The sequence below is a fragment of the Artibeus jamaicensis genome, unplaced genomic scaffold (assembly GCF_021234435.1).
Source record: "Artibeus jamaicensis isolate MK-2021 breed Jamaican fruit bat unplaced genomic scaffold, CSHL_Jam_final contig_387, whole genome shotgun sequence".
Classification (NCBI taxonomy): domain Eukaryota; kingdom Metazoa; phylum Chordata; class Mammalia; order Chiroptera; family Phyllostomidae; genus Artibeus; species Artibeus jamaicensis.
This window is the reverse complement of record NW_026521812.1, coordinates 43,968,875-43,990,387: the sequence shown is the minus strand read 5'-3', so window position 1 is coordinate 43,990,387 and position 21,513 is coordinate 43,968,875.

The window sequence follows — 21,513 nt, the reverse complement described above, 5'->3', positions numbered from 1 at the left end:
ACCAGCCTGGCCTATGCAGAACCTCTAAGTATTTGCATGCACTATTGCCTTTCCTTGTCTGAAAAGCACTTCTTCGCTCCCAGGTTTTAGTGTGCTGATAGCTATTCCTCAAAATAAGCTCAAGTGCCCTTTATATAAACCTGCTTTTCAAAGACTCCCCTGGGCAGAGTTAGAAAATTTTTCATGGAGGTGTTTCACAAAATTGATTTCTTTCCTCTCAGAGAATTAGGTACATTATACTAAGTGTGCACATGCTATCCCCTTCCTACATTATCTCAGAACCTGAGTTTAATTGGAGCAAAGCCATTTATTAGTTAGAGTGTTAGTCTCTAGCATAGATGTGATGCTCAGTGAGTACTCAGTAGGTACTAAAGAATGACAATGCAGCTGAAGTGAGGTTAGAGATGGATTGGAGAAACCTAGCAAGTCAATTCACAGGAAGTTCATGGTGGGGGGATGCCTGTGGGGAAAGCTCTCACCTCTTTGTAATACTACATTAGAACATAGCTAAGAAGGAAGTAAGTAGTATGTTTGTGCTGTGATATTGTGAAGATTGCATTCAGAAAATGAGATGAACTCTGTAACTTTACAAAAAATAAAGGCAAGGAAACAATTGTTCAATTCTTGAACATGCTTCAATGATAAGAAAAAATTTTTTACTGCCCAAAGTCTCAGATAAGGACTACCCCATGTCAGTGAACTCTGGGTTAATTCAGACCTTCAAGTTTCCAAAATTCAGGAATGGAACAGTTAGAAGGGAAAAAAAAACTGTAACTGCAATTGGAGTGATGACTACCTCACAAACATAAAAGAATTGTAATCTCTAGTTTTCTGTCTTTTTAAAGAAAGTTTGCAAATGCTTCCACACTGCGTAATTATTGTAATGATATGAAGACCTACCACTTCTAACTTCCCATAGCTGACAAGATGGGGAGATGTCAGGAAGGCTGGGAAAAACTTACTGTGTCCTCATACATTATGGGAACAGAAGTCTTTAAACTGTATGACTCCATGCACATTCGATTTGAGTCTGAAGAGAAGCCTGATACAATTTCACAAGAGATGAAACTTAGAATTTTTCAAACAAGAAAAAATAAATTATCATCCATGCCTGGGAAAGACCACTGAGTCTTCAATATGTGTTTATGGACATGGGAATGATGGCTTATGCAAATTTGGAGGAGGCAGAAATATATATATATATATTTTGCAATTACCTTTATCTATTTTTGAGTTACAGAAACAAAAAAAAATAATAAGAAAGACATCAGGAAGACAGCAAAACTATTCTACAGTCTTCTCTGAGCTGTGCTATGTGAGAACCTGAAGGTGGGTGAAGAGACAAGGAGCCGAGTTATCCACTGGGTGGGGCAGGAATGGCTCTCTCCTTGGCTTCCTCCAGCAAGCACTGAGGAATAAGACGTCAGGCCTTAAATTCAGAAATCTACTCTCGGAAGACACAGCTGCAAACACTGCTGGTTCATCAGAGGACAGGAGGAAGAGCAGGTTTGACTGGAATGGCATTTGTGCTGCTGATGGTTCTCTTGTGCTCTGTGCTGTTGCAAGGCTATAAGGGAGGCAGGACAAAAGGCCATTGATCCTCTTTTGGCTCTGTCTGAATGAGAGAAAGTTGTGTAAGGGGCCAGCAGGCGGGTAGAATGAATGGCATCATTTAGAGCCAGAAGTCAAGCAGAAGGGATGAGGCAGGAACGTTTTCATTTGTATGTTCTATCCACACAGTCTATAGGATTGTTCCCCTTAACTTGAGAACTCAGTCAATAATAATTAAGAAAAAGGAAGAGGCACAGTTAGAAGCATGAAGTACCATTGAAAAAGACTGAACATGTGTAAAAAAAGACAGAAAAAATGGGGAAGGCATACTCATTCTGAAAGTTGGCATCGAGTCTGTTTGCTTTCAGTCCAATTGAAAAGCTAAATCCAAGCTCCTTACATAAATTCTGTTTTAAGATCTTAAAGAAGACAGGATTGAGTGACTGACTGCAACAACTAAAGTTCTTTCTTTGCTTATTTATTTGTTTGTTTTCTTTCTAATAGGAGGAAAGAAAAAAAGATAAGGTCCAGAACATCAGGCGTTGCTGAAATTCTATGTTATTAATGAACAGGGGGCTGAAAGGCAAGAAGCTCATTAGCGGCTTCTGTGGAGAAGTCTGGGGCACTCGATGCTAGGAGGAAATGGAAAAGCTGCCAGTTAACAGCAGGAACATCTAAATCATCACACTTAGAAGGGGAACTGGAAAAACAAGACAGCATTTTACCCTCCACAGAAAAATAATAGTGAAAGAAAGCCTTCATTGAGTATATATACGGAATGTTTTAAGTCAGGCTGCTAAATAAATAGCTGCTGTTGATGAAGGCAAGAAGATAAACAGGCATTTATAACAGTCAGAAGGGCAGGGAGCGTTGACTGTGGAGTAGAGAGCACCTTCAAGGCTAGATCACTAAATCAAACATAGCCAGGGTACTACTGACTCAGAAATGATCCTCTGACTGCAAATACTAGATTCATCTGACTGCAAATACTAGATTCAGCCTATTAAGATACAATACAATTTGGTGGCCTGTTCATGTCAAACAGTCAATATTTATTAAACATTTACTATGTGCAAGGTACTATGCCTGTCACTGGGGAGGGACATGAAAGTTTCCCTCTTGTCAAAGCATTTCCCATATATTTGGAGAAACTCAATCTAAACTGTGAAAGAATAACCAGCAGTGCAGTTCCCAGCATAGCATTGAAATGACCAAACGATAAATATTTCAGGAGTTGAAAGGAGGGCAAGATTTGCCAGGGTGTGCGGTATTTAAATGGACTGTTCATTGATGTAAAGTACATTTGAGCTGAAAGGGAGTTGAGAAAGCAATGCAGACCAAGGCTTTTTAGAAAAGATCAAACGAAAGTCTAAGAAGTCATAGTTTGCCCACAGTATCACAGTGACCAGTCTTTTGGAGGGATTTAATATTTAAACCACAGCTTCAAAATATATTCCTGGAAAATTGTTTAACCTATCTGCACTCAGTTCACGAATAAAATATGGATAATAGTGCTAAGCACAGACTAAAGGGAGAATACAATTATTTTTCAGTCCTTTCCCTCTATTCCAAACTCAACCTCAGAACCCTTCTAAACACAGAACACCAGTCAGCCATTCCCTAAGGGAACAGAATTTCCAGTGATAGTAAACAAAGTTTCTCAAGATATCAAGGAGGTTTCACTGCTATTGATGACAAATTTCCTTAGGCAGATTAACAACCATTATTTTTTTAAGTTTGCAAGCTAACTACTTTCTTAAACTGAAATTATTTCTTGGTTTGATTTGTAATTTTTAACCCCTACTGTGTCTCTCCATTGGTTCAAACCAACTACACAGAGATTCTTGGCAATACCTGGGTAGTTCCCTAGAGTCTGCTTTAAAATGCAATTTACTTTTCTCATATTTAATCATGACAAACAGAAGTCTGGTTTAAGTTTACTATATGGCATGTTATGTGGTGGGTCTTTATTAGCATTCTTGCATTAAATGACTGGACGCTGAGCTTCTTCCCACCTCACTTTTCCAGATGAGGAGGCTGAAGCCCATTACAGTCACGCTGAGTTGTGTTAGATGCTCCTCTCCACCATCATTTAGCTATTTTTCACTTAGCGGGCAGAGTAAATCTAGGGGTCACCAAGTGTTAAATGTGGAAAAGGACCTTAGAAGGGATTCAGTTCACTCTGCTTTCTGAGGTGCACTTCCCTAACACTGAGGGCCATCTTCAGATGCAAGCTGGAAGTTAGCCAGCCCCTTTATTCAGCAAGACTGAATTAGAAGCATGTTTATCACATGAAGAAAACTCTAAACTGCTGAAGCAGGGACGGCTGTGAAAGACAGAGTGCCCACCTATTCCATCCCCTTCTGTAGGGAGGCCATCAGCTTCTTACCCAGTTTGACACAATATTATATTTGTATTCAATACTCTGAGAAGCAGGACTGGAGAAACCTTAATTCTGAGTCATAAATGTTATAAGTAAAAGGAAGTAGAAATGTGAAAACCATTGAGACTAAACATGCCTGCCTTCCATGGTGCAGAGGGCATGTCTGCAGTGCAGGAACACTCAACTCCAGAAAGGGGAAGACGCTGGAATGAAGCAGGCATGGATGACGGTTCCCTCCAGACTGTTTCATGGGAAGATTACGTGTTGTATCCAGCTTCATAATGGAGGGAATGTAAAGGGCTTGCCAATGAAGTGCTGATAGAAGCGCTGGGCTGTAGACCATTATTTATCTCCTTTGATTCCCCAAAGTATAAATAATCAAAATGATACATAAATTTAATTGCTGGTGTCATGTAGTTATTTTTGAGGAACAGCCACAAATCTGAGATCTGGTATTTAACAAACAACTCGGGCTACCTACTCAGACTAAACACATAGTGTGTTTTCCAGGCTGTAATTTTATAAAAACAAAATATCTTTAGGGAGAGAACAAGCTAGTACCATTGCCCTAAAAATCACTTTAGGAAAAGTTTCCTTACCAAACTAAAATAAAACGCAGACAATCGAATGCATCTCGCGGGCTGGCCCTGGTCCGCCCTGCTGTGCCGTGTTATTACCTTCAGTTCTTTGACATCCCACACAAACGTCTTCCCTCTCACAGTCCTGGGGGCAGATCAACTCTCCTCTTTGTCGGTGAAGCTTTGTTTCTCCAAGAACAGAGGTTTGCAGGTATTTTGGTTCTGGACAACCTTACACTGTTAAAGATGACCAAGGCCCCCAAGACCCTATGTCATGCGCATTGTGTCTATCTACAGTTACTGTATTGGAAATTAAACATATTTTTATAAAAATCACTATATTTAAAAACAAAACAAAAGTTACTGAAATGAGTAGCCCTGTGTTACATTTTTTGCAAATCTTGGGTTAACAGGAGAAAGCTGGATTCTCATATTTATATCTATGCTCAATCGATTATGTTGTTTTCGTTAAAGTGTGTAAGAAAATCTAGCCTCATACAGATATGTAAATAGAAAAGCATTTTAATGGCCTTTTCAGATATTTATGGATATCATTCTACCATTCGATTCAAAGTCGAATAGTAGTAATTTCTTAAAGATTATTTGAAATGTGAAATCTGACACATCGGGTTGGCCAAAAAGTCTGTATGTTTTTTTTCCATAAAATAAAAGACACATTTTTCATTTTCACCTATAACTTTATTGATTTGATTATTTTGAGTATGCCAGTTATTTTACAGTGGTGTACTGTTGCTTGTTCTCAGTTAATATCTCAATTTGATGGCCATCAACTTCAACTTGTCTATCTCACCATGGAGCATCATCCATAGAGAAATCTGCAGCATGAAACTTTGCAAACCACTCTTGACATATTTGATCAGTCACAGCACCTTCTCCATACACTGCAAAAATCTTTTACTGCATTTCAGTTGTGTTTTTACTTTTCTTGAAGTAAAAAAGCATAATATAAAAAAAAAGTTGTATATTTTCTTCCATCTTCAATATTAAAATGACTATGAAAATTAACCAATGTTGATGTCTTTTTTAAATGCATGCTAATATGACAGCTGTCGCAATACAATCTAACAAATTTGTTTCAAATGAAGTTAAAGACAACTAAATGCTAGTAGAGCCATGTTATTGAAAAACAAACCAAAAAAAAATTTGGCCAACCAAATATCCTATTAATGAACTTTCCATATTCTGTTACACTGAAATCTAACAGTCTGTCTTTCACATATGCTTTTATAAAATCCTACATTGGTCATTTACAGTTGTTATACAATATTTAAAAATCACACACATTATAAGATCACAGTCTTATAGAAAAGTCAAAGTATTGAGGAGTTTTCAAGCTCATGGTTGTGGATATTTTTCCAAAATTCTAAGTTTTGCTTCAAAGTTTTCCTTTTATCACTGACAAGAAATATTGTCAATTCTTTTTCTTGAAGACACAGGCTCGCTTTGTTCATTTTTGAGAAAATATAAATATGTTTGCCTATCAAATATTCTTTCAGACAAAAATTGTTCTCCCTGAAAAAAAGGAGCTAGTTCAGCTTACAACCCAAACAATAGCACAAGTACTTCCCTTGGAGAAAAACACCACACTTTGATATGCAGGAGAAATGATTTATGTGCACTTATCCTAGAATATTAAAAAGATGTGTACTCAAGGGTCAAGACAAATTTAGTAATTTGTTCTGTTTAAGCAAGGACATATTAAGGGAAGCTGCTTTTTTTTTAAGTTTGTTCCTTTGTTTGTTTACTGCGAATATTTAGTGATGAAGAACATAATGACAATGAGTACAGTTTGGAGCCACTGCCTTGATTTGTGCTAAGGCAACAAAAATTTTACTCGCCATTGCTTTCGCCCCACCAGTGCAAATGTAACACCATGAAAAATGCAAAAAATGTCTCAAGTATTGTTATGAAATAATTTTGACCTGGCAGACACCCTAAAATTGCCTCAAGAACCCTCAGGAGTCCAAAAAACAAACTGTGAGAATTCCTGTCTTAGAGAACCTTAACAAATTTTGCAAGTGCATGTAATTAAGTATAAAAGGAAGACTATGCAAATGGGTAGTAATCATTAAAAAATTTATAAGTGCTTTATAATAAAGCCAATGAAAACATCAAGATATAGAGATGTTATATACTCAAAACAAAATCTGTACTCTTGCCCACAATTTTTGCTCATAACTCTTTTTTAAATTTAATCTTGCATTTTTCCCATTACCATTTATTCCATTTATATACCCTTCCCCAAGCAATTGCCACAGTGTTGTCCATGTCCATGAGTCCTTTTCCCTTTTTGCTCAGTCTTTCCACCTTCTTATGACCGCCCCCCATTAGATGTCCTTCTGTTCTCCATCTATGAGTCTGTTCCCATTTTCCTTATTCAGTTTATTCAATAGCTTCCACATATGAGTGAAATCATATGGTATTTGTCTTTTTCTGGCTGTTTTATTTCACTCAGCATAATGTTCTTCAGGTCCATCCATACTGTCACAAAGAGTAAAAGTTTTTTATGGCCTAGTAGTATTCCATTGTGTAAATGTCCCATAGTTGTTTCATCCACTCATCTGCTGATAGACACTTGGGCTGCTTCCATATCTTGGCAATTGTAAATAATGCTACAAAGAACATATAGTGCTTATGTTTTTTTTAATTACTGCTTCAGGTTCCTTCAGATATTTTCCCAGTAGTGGGATAGCTTGATAGAAAGGCAGCTCTGTTTTTAAACTTTTGAGGTATCTCCATACTGCTTTCCACAGTGGCTACACCAGTCTGCATTTCCACCAATAATGCAAAAGGATTCCCCTTTCTCCACGTCCTCACCAGCACTTGTTGTTTGTTGATTTATTGATGATAGCCATTCCGACACGTGTGAAATGCTATCTCATTGTGGTTTTTATTTGCATTTCTCTGATAATTAGTGACATTAAGCATCTTTTCGTATGTCTATTGGCCATCCGTATGTTCTCTTTGGAGAAGTGTCTATTCAGGTCCTTTGCCCATTTTTTAACTGTGATGTTGTTTTTGGTGTTGAGTTTTTGTAAGTTATTTATACATTTTGGATATTAACCCCTTACAAATGTATTGGTGAATATGTTGTTGTCTTTTTATTTTGTTGATAATCTCCTTTACTGTGCAAAAACTTTTCAGCTTGATGTAGTCCCATTTATTTATTTTTCTTTTGTTTCCCTCGCTTAAGAAGGTATATCCTATAAAATGTTGCTGAGAACAATATCTGAGATTTTGCTGCCTATGTTTTCTTCTATGATTTTCATGGTTTTGGGTCTAACATTAGACCACTTTTATTTTTCTGATCTATTTTTATCCTTCTGTGTAGTATTAGAACATGGTCTTGTTTCATTTTCCTGCCCACATCTGTCCAATTTTTGCAATATCATTTATTGAATAAACTATCTTTAGCCCATTGTATGTGCTTGCTTCTTCTGTCAAATATTAACTAACTATGAAGATGTAGATTTATTTCTGAGCTCTCTATTCTATTCCATTGATCTGTGTGTCTGTTTTTATGCCAGTACCATGCCGTTTTGATTATGATGGGCTTAAATTATAGTTTCATATTAGGTAACATGATTCCTCCAACTTTGTTCTTTCTTCTCAGGATTGCTGCTGTTATGTAGGGCCTTTTGTTGTTCCATATAAATTTTTGAAATATTTGTTTTAGTTCTATGAAGTATGTCACTGTAATCTTAATAGAAATTGCATTGAATTTATACATTGCTTTGGGTACTATAGACATTTTGATGATGTTAATTCTTCCTATACATGAACACAGTATTCTTCCACTTATTTGTATCTTCCTCTAGTTCTTTCTTCAATGTCTTATAATTACCTGAGTACAAGTTTTTTACATCCTTGGTTAGATTTATTTCTAGCTATTTTTTTGTAACAATTGTGAATGGGATTGCTTTCTCAATTTCCCTGTTAGTTCATTATTGGCATATAAATGCAAATGATTGCTGGTTATTAATATTGTATTCTACTACTTTGCAGAATTCATTTATCAGTTCTAGTAGTTTCTTGGTGGAATCTTTTGGGTTCTCTATGTATAGTATCACGTCATCTGCAAATGATGACAGCTTTACTTCTTTCTTTCCAATTTGGATGCCTTTTATTTCTTCTTCTTGTCTGACTGCTGTGGCTAGGACTTCCAGTACTATGTTGAATAAGAGAGGTGAAAGTGGACATCCCTGTCTTGTTCCCAGTCTAAAGGGGAACACTTGTAGTATTGCCCATTGAGCATGATGTTAGCAGTGGGTTTGTTGTTTGTGGCCTTTGTTATGTATAGCTATGTTCCCTCTCATTCCACTTTACCGAGAGTTTTTATCATAAATTAATGCCAGAATTATCAAATGCTTTTTCTGCATCTATTGATATGATCATGTGTTTTTTCCTTCATTTTGTTTACCTGGTGAATCACATTTATTAATTTGCAAATGCTGTACCAACCTTGCATTCCCAAAATAAATTCCACTTGATCATAGTGTATGATCTTTTTGATGCATTGCTGTATTTGGTTTGCTAATATTTTGTTGAAGATTTCAGCATCTATATTCATGAGGATTTTTTGGCCTATAATTTTCATTCTTTGTAGAGTCTTTATTTGCTTTTGGAATTAAGATAATGCTGGCCTTGTAAAATAAGTTTTAGAGCCTTCCTCCTCTTGAATTTTATGAAATAGTTTGAGGAAGAGACGTGACAGTTCTTGGAATATTTGGTAAAATTTACCTGCGAAGGCATCTGTCCAGAGCTTTTGTTTCTTGGCAGTTTTTTTATTACAACTTCAATTTTTCTACATGTAAATTGCCTATTCAGATTCTCTGATTCTTCCTGATACAGTGTTGGAAGATTGTGTATTTCTAAAAATGTATCCATTTCATCCAGGTTGTTCAGTTTGTTGGCATAGAGTTGTTCACAGTATTTTCTTACAATCCTTTGTATTTCTTTGGGTCAGTTGTTATTTCTCTTCTTTCATTTCTGATTTTATTTAAATAAATAAAATTTGGGAGGTTTTTTTTGATGTGTCTGGTTAAAGCTTTATCAATCTTGTTAAAGTTTCAGTTCTTGGATCCATTGACCTTTTCTTCCATTATTTTAGACTCTATTTCATTTATTTCTACTCTGATCTTTATTATTTCCTTCCTTCTACTCACTTTGGGCTTTGTTGTTGTTTTTTTCAAGTTTCCTTAAGTGTGAAGTTAGATTGTTTATTTGAGCTTTGTCTTGTTTTTTAAGATAGGCCTGTAATGCTATCAATTTTCCTCTTAGGATTGCTTTCTCAGTGTCCCACTGATATTGGATTGTTGTGTCCTCATTTTCATTTGTCTCAAGTTATCTTTTTATTTCTTCTTTGATCTTATTGTTGAAACATTCATTGTTTAATAACATGTTATTTAGCTTCCATGTCTTTGTGTGTTTTTCAGTGTTCTTATCGTGTTTAATTTCTAGTTTCTTAGCATTCTGATAAGAGAAGATGCTTGATACAATTTTAAACTCCTTAAATTTACTGAGAGTTGTTTTGTGTCATAACATGTGGTCTATCCTAGAAAATATTCCATGTACACTTGAGAAGTATGTGTATTCTACTGCTTTGGGATGAAATGTTCTGAAGATATAAATTAAATCCATTTCATCTAGTTTGTCACTTAAGGCCACTGTCTCCTTATTGATTTTCCTGTGGAAGGTCTATCCATTGAAGTCAATGGGGTGTAAAATCCCCAGCTATGACTATATTTCTGTCCATGTCTTGCTTTATGTCTATCAAGACTTGCTTCACATATTTAGGTGCTCCTACATTGGGTGTGTAAATGTTTCCTAGGGTTATATCTTATTTGGAGGTTGTTCCCTTTACCATTATGTAATGTCCTTCTTTGTTTCTTATGATAGCCTGAGTTTTAAAGTCTATTTTGTCAGATATAAGTACAGCAGTACCTTTCATTTTCACTTGCTTTTTTTCATTTTCATTTGCATGAAGTATCTGTTTCCATATCTTTACTTTTAGTCTGTGTATATCTTTAGATCTGAGATGGACCCATATATATCAGTCTTATTCTCTTATCCATTCAGCTACCCTATGTCTTTGGTTGGAGTATTTAATCCATTTACATTCAAGGTGATTATTGATAGATATATATTTAGTGCCATTTATTGTTAGACTGTTTTCCTTTTTCCTTTTGCTTTTTTTTTTTTCTCCTTCTTCTTCTTAAAGCAAGCCCTTTAACATTCGTTGCAGTACTGGTTTGGTGTTAACAAATTCCTGTAGGTTTTTCTTGTCTGGGAAGCTCCTTATTTTTCCTTCATCTCTAAATGATAGCCTTGCTGGGTAAAGTAACCTTGGTTGTAGATCCTAGCTTTTCATCACCTTGAAAATTTCATGCCACTCCCTTCTGGCCTGAAATGTTTCTGTTGAGAAATCAGATAATTTAATTGGTGTTTCCTTATAGGTAACTACCTGCTTTTATCTTGTGGCTTTTAGGATTCTATCCTTGTATTTAAGTCTTGCTGTTTTCATTATAATGCATCTTGGCATAAGCCTCTTTGGGTCCGAGTTCTTTGGGACTCTCTGAGCTTCCTGAACTTGTGTATCTTTACTCTTTACCAGGTTAGAGGAGTGTTCAGTCATTATTTCTTCAAGTAGGTTCTCAACCCTTTGCCCATTTTCTTCTTGTGGTATTTCCATGCTACAAATGATGTTACGTTTCACATTGTCCAAAATGTTTCTTAAGCTCTTCTCATTTTGTAAAATTCTTCTTTCTTTTTACTGTCCTGATTGGGTGTATTTTTCTACCTTGTCTTCTAAAACAGTGATTCTATCCTCTGCTTCATCTAACCTACTATTTATTCCTTCCAATGTATTATTTATCTCAGACATTGCATTCTTTATTTCTGGCTGGTCTTTTTTTTACAGTTTCAATGTATTTTTTATGCTCTTGATTATTCTTATAATCATTTCTCTAAACTTTCTATCTGATAAATTGCTTGCCTTCATTTCCTCTAGTTCTTCTTCTGGAGAATTCTCTTGTTCTTTCATTTGGTCTGTTTTTTTGTGTTTTCATATTGGCTGCCTCTTTGTATTTTCTGCCTTAGTTGTTAAACTAATCAATGTTACAGCCGTAAGCCATAATAAGCAGCCTGGCTTGAGCAGCATAGGGAGAGGCAGAGTAATTCCTGCAGGTGAGGCTATTGCTTCCCCTCAGGCTGAGGCCACATGGAGAGGAGTGGTCTGCCTGAGAATAGTGGCTTCTGCAGTATGGGGAATGACTCTGCAGAGTGATCCTAGTGTTCACTTTAGTTCTCTCCCCAGAGTTCTCAACCCCAGATTCTCCTTGAGCATCTCTAGTCCACTCTGCCCTCCTGCTGCCACAGATCAGGGTAAGTGGCTTCAAATGAAATTTTGTGCTTTGGCCTTTTAAGAAGCCTATGCATCTTCAGCCATTTCTCCCTGGTGGACAGAAACCCTAGTGCTTTTCACAGCTGGGTGTTATCTGGGTTCCTTTTTGGCTCTGATGCTGAAGGCTATGGAGCCCAGCTTAGGGCTTATACCTCATGCTTCTCAGGGGGGAATACCCTAAGCCACTGAAATATCCCTCTGGAACTTCAGCTGCCACTTGTGGGAGCCTAGCCAGCCCTCCATGCCTCCTCCACACTCCCTTCTAGTCTTGTGTTAAAGTGTTTCTTCTGTCTGTCCGTGGTTACAAGGCTTCTCTCCAGCTAGTGTTCAGTTGGTTATTTAGGATAATTTCTCTACAACTTAGTTGTAATTCCAGCTTGGTCCTGCGGAGAGGTTAGTATAGCTTGTACTTATTCCTTTTCCATCTTGTATCTAGCTCATGACTCTTGATTACTTAAATTTCTCAGTGCCTCAGATCTTATAAGCTATAAAATAGAAATAATAATAGCACCTATCTCATAGGATTGTTTGGAAGATGAGATAGTTTCAAGCCAGCATAATACTTAACATAGTGCCTGGCACACAATAAATGCAAAATAGATTTTATTGCCTATTATGTTTTCTATTATTCCCCATTAGCCTTGATTTGTCTCTGTGTTGCCCAAAATGAGTACCTTCCTTTATGAACATTCCAGACATTACTTTTTTCAGAATTATAAATTCTTCATTGTGGACATCTCTGATACACATGTGTGAAATTATAGTACTTTTCTGTGTTAAAAATATAGCTTATTTCTTCTTCTTGATTGTTCTTAATCACAACACTGTTTGATAGATTTTTCCTGAAAGATTAAAAAATTAAACTTCATACTGTCAAGGCAAAATTTGAAACAAATTTAGACAGCCTATATAATTGAAGCCTACTATATTTACCTCTAGGCAAAAGACAAAGGACAGCTCTAGACCCTTGTGCAGTATGATTGTTAACTAGGACTGCTGAAACTCATGGGGAAAGAGTATGTGACTTTCATTATACAGATCAAAATTTTAATCTGGCTGAATGGCATAAAATATCACTCTTGACATGGCTTGGCACTTTCCTTTATTAGAAAATATTTTTAAATAGTTAAGGAGCAACGCCATTAGCAAAAATAGTTTATTTTGTAAAATATTACTCTGGGTGCTGGCTGGCACAGGATGAGACATACTGCTCAGTACAAATTCCCCAGGCTGAATAAAGGCTTTGAATTTGAATAAATGTTCACATACTTCACAAAAATGTTGCCTTCCTTCTGGCATGGACTTTGAGAAATACCTCTGTCAGTGTTTACACAGTTTTAGGAAGGCTCCACGGTTTATGATCAGATTAGCCTATTTTTCTCCCAGTGCATGGCTCCTGAGTCCACATGTGGTAAGTGTTTCTCCGAGAGCAGTAATAAGTGAAGCCTGTGCTTCAAGAGTTCCTGCAGTCATGAGTAATCAAAGTCAAATAAAGTCAATGAGTTTGAGAGAGACTAGATTTCAGTAGGGATCTTATTTTAGCAAGCTAGATGACACAAAAGAAAGACTTGGGTTTCTATACTTAAACAATATTTGAAAATATATCCTCTCTACCCCAGTCCCCTATCTATATGAGTTTTAGGTAAAAAAAAATAAATATGTTAAAAATGAAAGCCAGATATAAAATTGGGGCAGTGCAAAATGTAGCTAAGGCTTCTTCTTTGTCCTTGCCACATGCTTCTGAGTTGTTCTTGGCCTTGAAATTGGGCAAAACTGAGCCAATGGGAAGATAGCCAGAAGTCTAGCAGTTGTGGTCATGTGTGAGTATGGATGATGATGTGTTATCTAATCAGTTTATGGATGTTGAGCCACTTAGGAATACCTTTGGTAGAACAATATGAAGAGCTATGAGTAATGAATATGAATGGCTAGAAAACATTGTGGGAATACATTTGTCTAAACACAGCATATCAGAATGTCTTAATATGCACTTGGCTGTATTCAATGCACTTACACACTGATCACTGGTTAATGGTGCTCATTTCAGAAACATCACTTTGTGTAGAACATGAGACCTGGAAGGAGCCACCACAAGGGCCAATAGTAGGTGGAGCAGAAGTAGGTTTATAGTTGTTCATATGGAGAATAACACAATAATTAATAAATAATAACACAAGTATAAACTCTGTGTTTGGTGTGTTCACAAGTGCAAATCTACTTTTGCTCCCACCCTGTATGTATTAAAGGAAGAATGACCCGTGGGCAGGTTGCTCTTAGTTATAGGAAAAAAAGAGTATGAAAACTTGCCATATACTTTTAACAGCAGCAACATTTCTTCTAAGAGATCCATGAAGACAGGTGAATGAGTGAGGCGAATAAACAAAATGATCACGTGTAGCACGAAAGTAGAAAACCCAGGCATCTTTTGCAACTTGCACAGGTACTGCAATGAAAAATTCACTCTCTTATTTTGTTGCTGCAGCCACTTGAGCTCAACTTAATCCTTGCATAAAGTGACAGCTGGAAGTAGTATTTCATTTTTATTACTTTCAGAACATTTCTTGCCATCAAGTGTTTGGGTTTGTGCCCATGTTTGTTTTTGCACCTCCTTGTGCTACACAGCAACCCTGCCTTCTCCAGGCCAAGGCCAGACAGAGTCTGGGAGGCAAGTTCCAAAGGCTGACAGTGCCAGGTTTCAGATAGGAGGAGGCATCTCGCCTCTGTCTCTCTCTTCTTTTCTGGTGGCTGGGAGAGTGATTTCTCTGCAATATGTCATTTGAAACTATGCTTAGCTTTTGCTAAAGATAAGCAAACTTCCAGCCCTGAAATAATTGGGAGGACACAGGATTCAAGAGCTCAGGAAATGTTGGAAGGCTTACTCCTCACTCAGTTGTGTGGTTCTGAGAAAAGTCAACCATTCCTAGTTACCACTTCTCCATTTCCAGGACCTCTGGGCATTCCAATGAGGGAAGAAGGAAGAGGAGGAGGAGAAGAAATAAAGACAAAAGTAAAATAGTAGTCAAGAGTAAGTGATAGATAGATAAGTGTAAGAGTGTCAGTGTAAGATAGATATATGCTACGTACATTAGCTCATTTTGTAAATGCCCAAATTAAGACAACATTAATTTTAAAAAACTATGGAAGCCTTGGTTAGTATTAAACTTTAAGACATAAAAGTTTACCTCTTTAAATAAGTTGGCTTTCCCATTGTGCAATTTATAAAGCATTTAATAACCCTGCCTTTGATACTATATTAACATTATATATAGTAGGTGTGAATTACAGTGGGAATTGGTAAAAATGAAATTCTGGAAGCCAAAAACCAGTCCTACAGCTTCTCATTTCCTCCCCATTCTTACTATCAAAAACAGACTTCACACCATCTCTAGAAAAATTTTAAATGCCTACTCCCTTCTATTCTAATTACCCTCTGCAAGCATTATTTGGATATTTTCACCTTCATCAATGTCTACAATGGCTCCTAAAAGTTGTTCAGAAAAAAAGTAAAGCTTATCATTATGGCCTATCGGATCCATCAGCTGTTAACTCACTCACCATTTATTGTATACCTAATGTATGCGAGGCATTTGGGAAGTGTGGGGAACGCAGAGATGAAAGTTGGGCTTCTACTGTGGAACAACACAGTTTTCGAGGAAAACTGATATGGACATGGCCTTCCACCAGCCAGTATTTTAAGTGCTGTGGGACCATGGAGACAAGAACTCTAAAACCCAGAGCTAAAGAATAGAGAAGGCTTTGGGGGACAGATGATGATTAGGTTGATTTTGAAATAAAAAAGTGAACATTATCCAGGTGAATAAAGTCTGTCTCCAGCATGTACGAAAGCATAGAGGCAAGAGAGAACACGGTTCAGTGAACTAAAGAGGAGCACCACGTCTGGAGTGAAAAGGATGTGAGACAGGTGATGAAATCAGTCGGTTACACAGGGGACCGCTAAGAAGAGCCTCGGAAAGAGTTTGTAGTTTAACTCTAATTTGATGTGGTGACATCAACGATCTTAAGTAACAGAACAAAAATATAATTTTTGTACTTTAGAAAGATTTCTCCAGAAGTCTGATGTGGGAAGACCAATACGGAAGCTATTAAAAAACCTGGTAGCTAAATAATAAGGACTTGGGTAATAGCATCAATGATGGGAGGGGAGTGTGAAAAGAAAGGTATGGGAAAATGAAATTTTGAAACAGAACTGACAACGTCTGGTCTCAAATTGTTCCGGGAGCCATCACTGAAGGAGAGAGAAGTCAAATAAGACCCCCAGTTAATGATTTTGTGATTTTGAAGGATGATCAGGTCTGAAAGGAGAGATGGTCTCCATTGTGAATGACCTTGCTATGTACAAGTCTATGCTGTAGTGCATGTGCTATAGCAGGAGGTATATATATAATAGTCATTGACATATTAACTACATAGCTATTAGTTAAAAACCTGGTGAGTGGATGAGATTTACTTGGGTTATATACCTGAAATCAACAATCAATAATATGAAGTGATTTAAAAGAATAATATCATGTAAGCCAAGGGAGAAAAGAGTTTTAAGAAAGAATTGGTCAACAGTGTTAAATACAGCAAAGGTATGCTGTGAGACAAGGCATGAAAACATTGTTGTTCTGGCAGCTCTTTAACCTCTCCATGATAGCTTCATCTGGATGTTAGGGGTAGAAATAAGAGTATATGAAGTTGAGTGAATGAAAGGCCAGATGTGGAGAAAAAGTGAGTATAGCATTTGAATCATCCAGGACAGACTACGTCACGCTGCAGGAAGAAACAACTCTCAAATCCAGTGGCTTAACACAGCAATGGCTTATTTTTCATTGTGCCACAAGTTTAATGCAGATTATCAGGGGACTCTGCTCACCACAGAAGGCTCCACTTAACACCTGCATTTAGAATCATTGCAACAAGAAAAAGAGAGGATTGCTGTGTCTCACAACGGCTATTCAGTGCTTTATCCTAGAAGCAATAACTGCCACCTCACCCTTATTTCACTAGCCAAAGCAAGTCACATGGCCACACAAGGCAGAGAAATGCAATGCTACCACATGTCCAGAAAAAGAACCAGGAGATTTGTGTACTGTCCTCATGAGGGAATTAGAACACCACTAGCTACCAAGGACTGAAGTTTGAGAAAAGATTTTGGTTTGTCTGGTTTTAAGATGGAGCACAGAATGGCGCTGGTGAAATACATTTCCACAGCTCACACACTCTGTGCTCTGGTTGCACAACACACCCAGTAAACACCATTCACGTCTAACCTCTCTACAGGAACATCCTTCCTGCTATACTGTATTGGGTACAACTTACTTTGCCTTCAAAACTCTGCTCAAGAATCACTTCATGCATGAAGCTTCCCTTTAATGAGACTACTCTGTGTCTGATTTTACTTGGTAAGTATATTTTGTTATGTTTCCACAGTTGGCTTATTTGTGTATTTTTCTTGGGTTTTGAAGTCCTTTCCCCTAAGTCTTTAAAGGGCAAGAATGTTTCCTTTTGTTTTCTTTCTTTCCATGGGGTAACCAGCCAGAAGGTATATACTCAGTCCATGAAGTCAGCTAAAAATTGAATGATTTCTCCATGGGCAGAGAAGACCCTTCTGCAAAGTTCTTTGGATCTAACTAAACTCTGAGCCCATAGAATCATACATACAATGGTTTATGAAGAAAACTGCAGCATGTGTTTTTCCATGGCTGAAAAGGCAGGAAACTCAGAGGCTGTGCCCTAACTCTATGGAAACTCCACCCATGTACTGGCACCATGGTAATTTTGCTTAATCTGCTTTCTGGGACTAGCCCAAACCTGTCAAATTCTCACTTTAAAAACTTGCAGATGCATCCACCACATATTTATGCACTTGCATTCATATGCAAAGAAGTTGCTACCAAAATGAGACACCTCATCAAGAAGGCTTACAACTGTGTTTTATACGATGGCAGACTTATTCTGATTTGCCTTCATTCTCTCATCTTGTCCTCCAGAACCATGGCCATACATGTGCAGGGTACTTCTCTAGGTACAGAGTACAGTCATTTCTGTGTGATATATGCTAACTGGCTCCAAAGCATCAAAACTACAACTTAGACCTCATTAGCATGATCCAATCTACTGAACTAAATGACCACAGATATGCAAACTGACGAGGACTTTGGAAGTGAAACAGGTGTACATGCATTTTGGTAAGGATTTCCATTATGCTCAGAGCTGAAAATTTAGAGCCAGTCATTAAATTATTGAGCCAGGAGTCACAGAAACCACCCACACACAAAATAAATAGGTCAATACATAACCCAGACAGACCAGAAAGGCTTTTTAGAGAAAAGGAAAAATCTCTGTTGAGAAGTGTGTTTAATAGGAAGATGAGTTAGGCAGCACAGATATTGTATGATTAGGGAAAAGCTAAGCAACAGCTATTTGCATGTGTCCTTGCGGACTAGTAGTATATATTGTGATCCAGTGAAGCTACTTAATACCTTTTCCATGGAGGTGAGAAAATGTAATTTTTGACACTGATAATTTCAATTCTTGATTCAGGGTAGCAGTAGAAACACTACAGAAGCCTTGCAGCCAAATTGTAATCATAAATAATTTTCCTCTCAAGTGCGTTGACTCCGTCTGGCACTTATCAGCTTATAGGTCAGCATAAATGTTTTTACAATGAACCATAAAATGGGGAAAGTATAGTCTAGACTGGCAGTCAGAAATCCTGCTGCTTTCTCTCAGCAACTGGACCGACTCTAACTCTGGATAACTGGCCAAAACTGATAATATCAACTCCCAGACATGGTAGATGGGGACAGGATCTTACACTTTCAGTGGTATAAGTTGTAACAATGCATGTACTCAGGACTGGCTGCTCTGGGACACTGATTGGTTCACCACACAGTTGCTGGATGTCCCTCCCTGCACCCATTCTACTCAGGAAGCACACATTTCTTTTTCTTCTTTTTATTCCCCCCCACTTTTGCCTACTCCTATATTCTATTTCTCTCATTCTCCAATCTGACACGTTTTTGTCCTGCTAGTGGTACCTATTGCTAAACTTCTTAGAAGGATCAAAGAGGTTACTATCCATTATCTGTAGTGAGGATGTTACTATAGATAAATAGAAGCTGTAAAAGGTCAAAAATTATGTCTGCCTTGCACAAAGTAGGCATTCAATGTAGACATGTCATGTTTAATATGTTTTCAGTAGTTGAAACACATTTCTTTTAAGTTTTCTAATGAAAATGTGTATGAATGTTGTCAAAATATAGTCCACCTTCATTCTCCAACAACCTAAAGTAGAAAAAGTAGAAAGATATTGTGTACCCTAAAAGTCAAATGTTGAAACCTAAGTTAGTGTGATGGTATTTGGAGTAGGGCCTTGGAGAGGAGATTACTAAATCATCAGAGTGAGATTAGTGTCCTTATAAGAGACCAGAGAGCTAGCTAGCTCTCTTTTTACCACGCAAGCGTATGATAAGTCTGCATCCCAGAATAGAATCCTCACCAAAACTTGACCACACTGGCACTCTCGTCTCAGACTTCCAGCTTCTAGAATTGTGAAAATAAATTTCTGTTGTTTTTAAGCCACCTAGTCTACGGCACTTTGTTACAATAGCCCAAACAGACTAAGACACTCTTTATGGAGTATCAAAACCCTGAGTATTTCCAGCCAGCCTCTCGGTCGGTGGTTCTATTTCACTGAAACCAAGAGAAAAGAAATGGAGATAGAACCAGAAAATAACTTGGATATCCCAAACTCACTCATTTAGAACCAAACTTCACAGAATTTTGGGAACACATGCTGTCACTGTTGTCTTTCTAATATTCTAAAAATCTCATGCCATTAAAAAAAAAAGGTAACTACAATATGAAGTCGGTAGGAAACTCTGAGAAATGCGAGCCTTTTATCATGGAGGCGCTAGGTTACAGCTTAATAGACTTGTTGAAAGAGGGTAGGTCCAAACTATAATAGAAGGAAGCAGGCAATATTCAGCACTTCTGATCTATGAACAAGGAGAGATGTTTTCCAGTCTTGTTCTTCCAGTACTAAATGTCCTGACGTATCCCTCCAAATTCCAATGACTTGGTAACCATCACAGGCCAGTCAACAACTACTTACTGAGCACTACTATGGCCAATGAAGTTCTTTAAACCATTATTGAATTTGTTTATTCCATGATGTGTTTTAAATTTAGAGACTAAAATCACCTACTATAAATTCAGACTACTATTTTACATTTAACTTCTTGCTAAAAACAACAGAAAATTTAGAGTAAATCATCATGAATACAACCAGCATTATACTTTTCAAGTCATCTTTAAGGGAAAGGTCTACAATACTGCTGTTCTTTGGAAACAGACACACGAACTACTTTTACCCAGGGGGATCTTTGCAGACCATTCCTGCAATTTGAACTTAAGTAGAAGTTACTTAGGAAATCAAAGACCTATAATGTCTTGTAGTGCAAGCAGGTGAAACTAAGTCTCACACCATTTACCAATGTTCTGAAAATTATTTTAGCTTAATATCATGACTTGATTTTGGGACAAACTTTTTGGCTACTCAATATTAACAGCCAGTCCAATGATATTTTACCCAGTTCTAGTGTAATCCAGGAATGCTCATCAAAACCTGCTTCTCAGGAAGAGACATTTGAATAGCTTGATCTAAAGGCAGCTCTGTTTTTAAACTTTTGAGGTATCTCCATACTGCTTTCCACAGGGGCTACACTAGTCTGCATTCACACCAATAATGCAAAAGAGGTTCCCCTTTCTCCACATCCTTGCCAGCACTTGTTTCTTGACTTATTAATGATAACCATTCTGACAGGTATGAAATGATATCTCATTGTGGTTTTTATTTGCATTTCTCTGATAACTAGTGACTTTAAGCATCTTTTATTATGTCTATGGGCCATCTGTAAATCCTCTTTGGAGAAGTATCTATTCAGGTCCTTTGCCCATTTTTAACTGGGCTGTTTGTTTTTTGTTTTTTATTTTTGTTTTTGTTTTTGTTTTGGGATTTTTTTAGGTTTTGAGTTTTGTAAGTTCTTTATAAATTTCGGATATTTATATTGGGCTGTCTTTTAATTTTGATGATGATTTCCTTTGCTGTGCAAACATTTTTAAATTTGATGAGGCCCCATTTATTTATTTTTTTCTTTTGTTTCCCTAGCCTGGGGAGATATATCCAACAAAAATTTTTTATGAGCAATTTCTGAAATTTTAGTGCCTATGTTTTCCTCTAGGATTTTTATAGTTTCAGATCTAACATTTAAGTCTTTGATCCATTTTGAATTTATTCTTGTGTGTGGTATAAGAAGGTGGTCTAGTTTCATTTTTCTACACATATCTGTCCAATTTTTCCAACACCATCTATTGAGTACTATCTTTAGCCCATTGTATATACTTGTTTCCTCTGTGAAATATTAATTAACTATAAAGGTGTGGGTTTATTTATGGGCTTTCTATTCTGTTCCATTGACCTATGTATCTGTTTGTAGGTGGGATAAAGTACATGCAAAATTGGTTTGAAATTTTTCAGGAAAAAATATAAGTGGTATAATTTTCAATAAAAT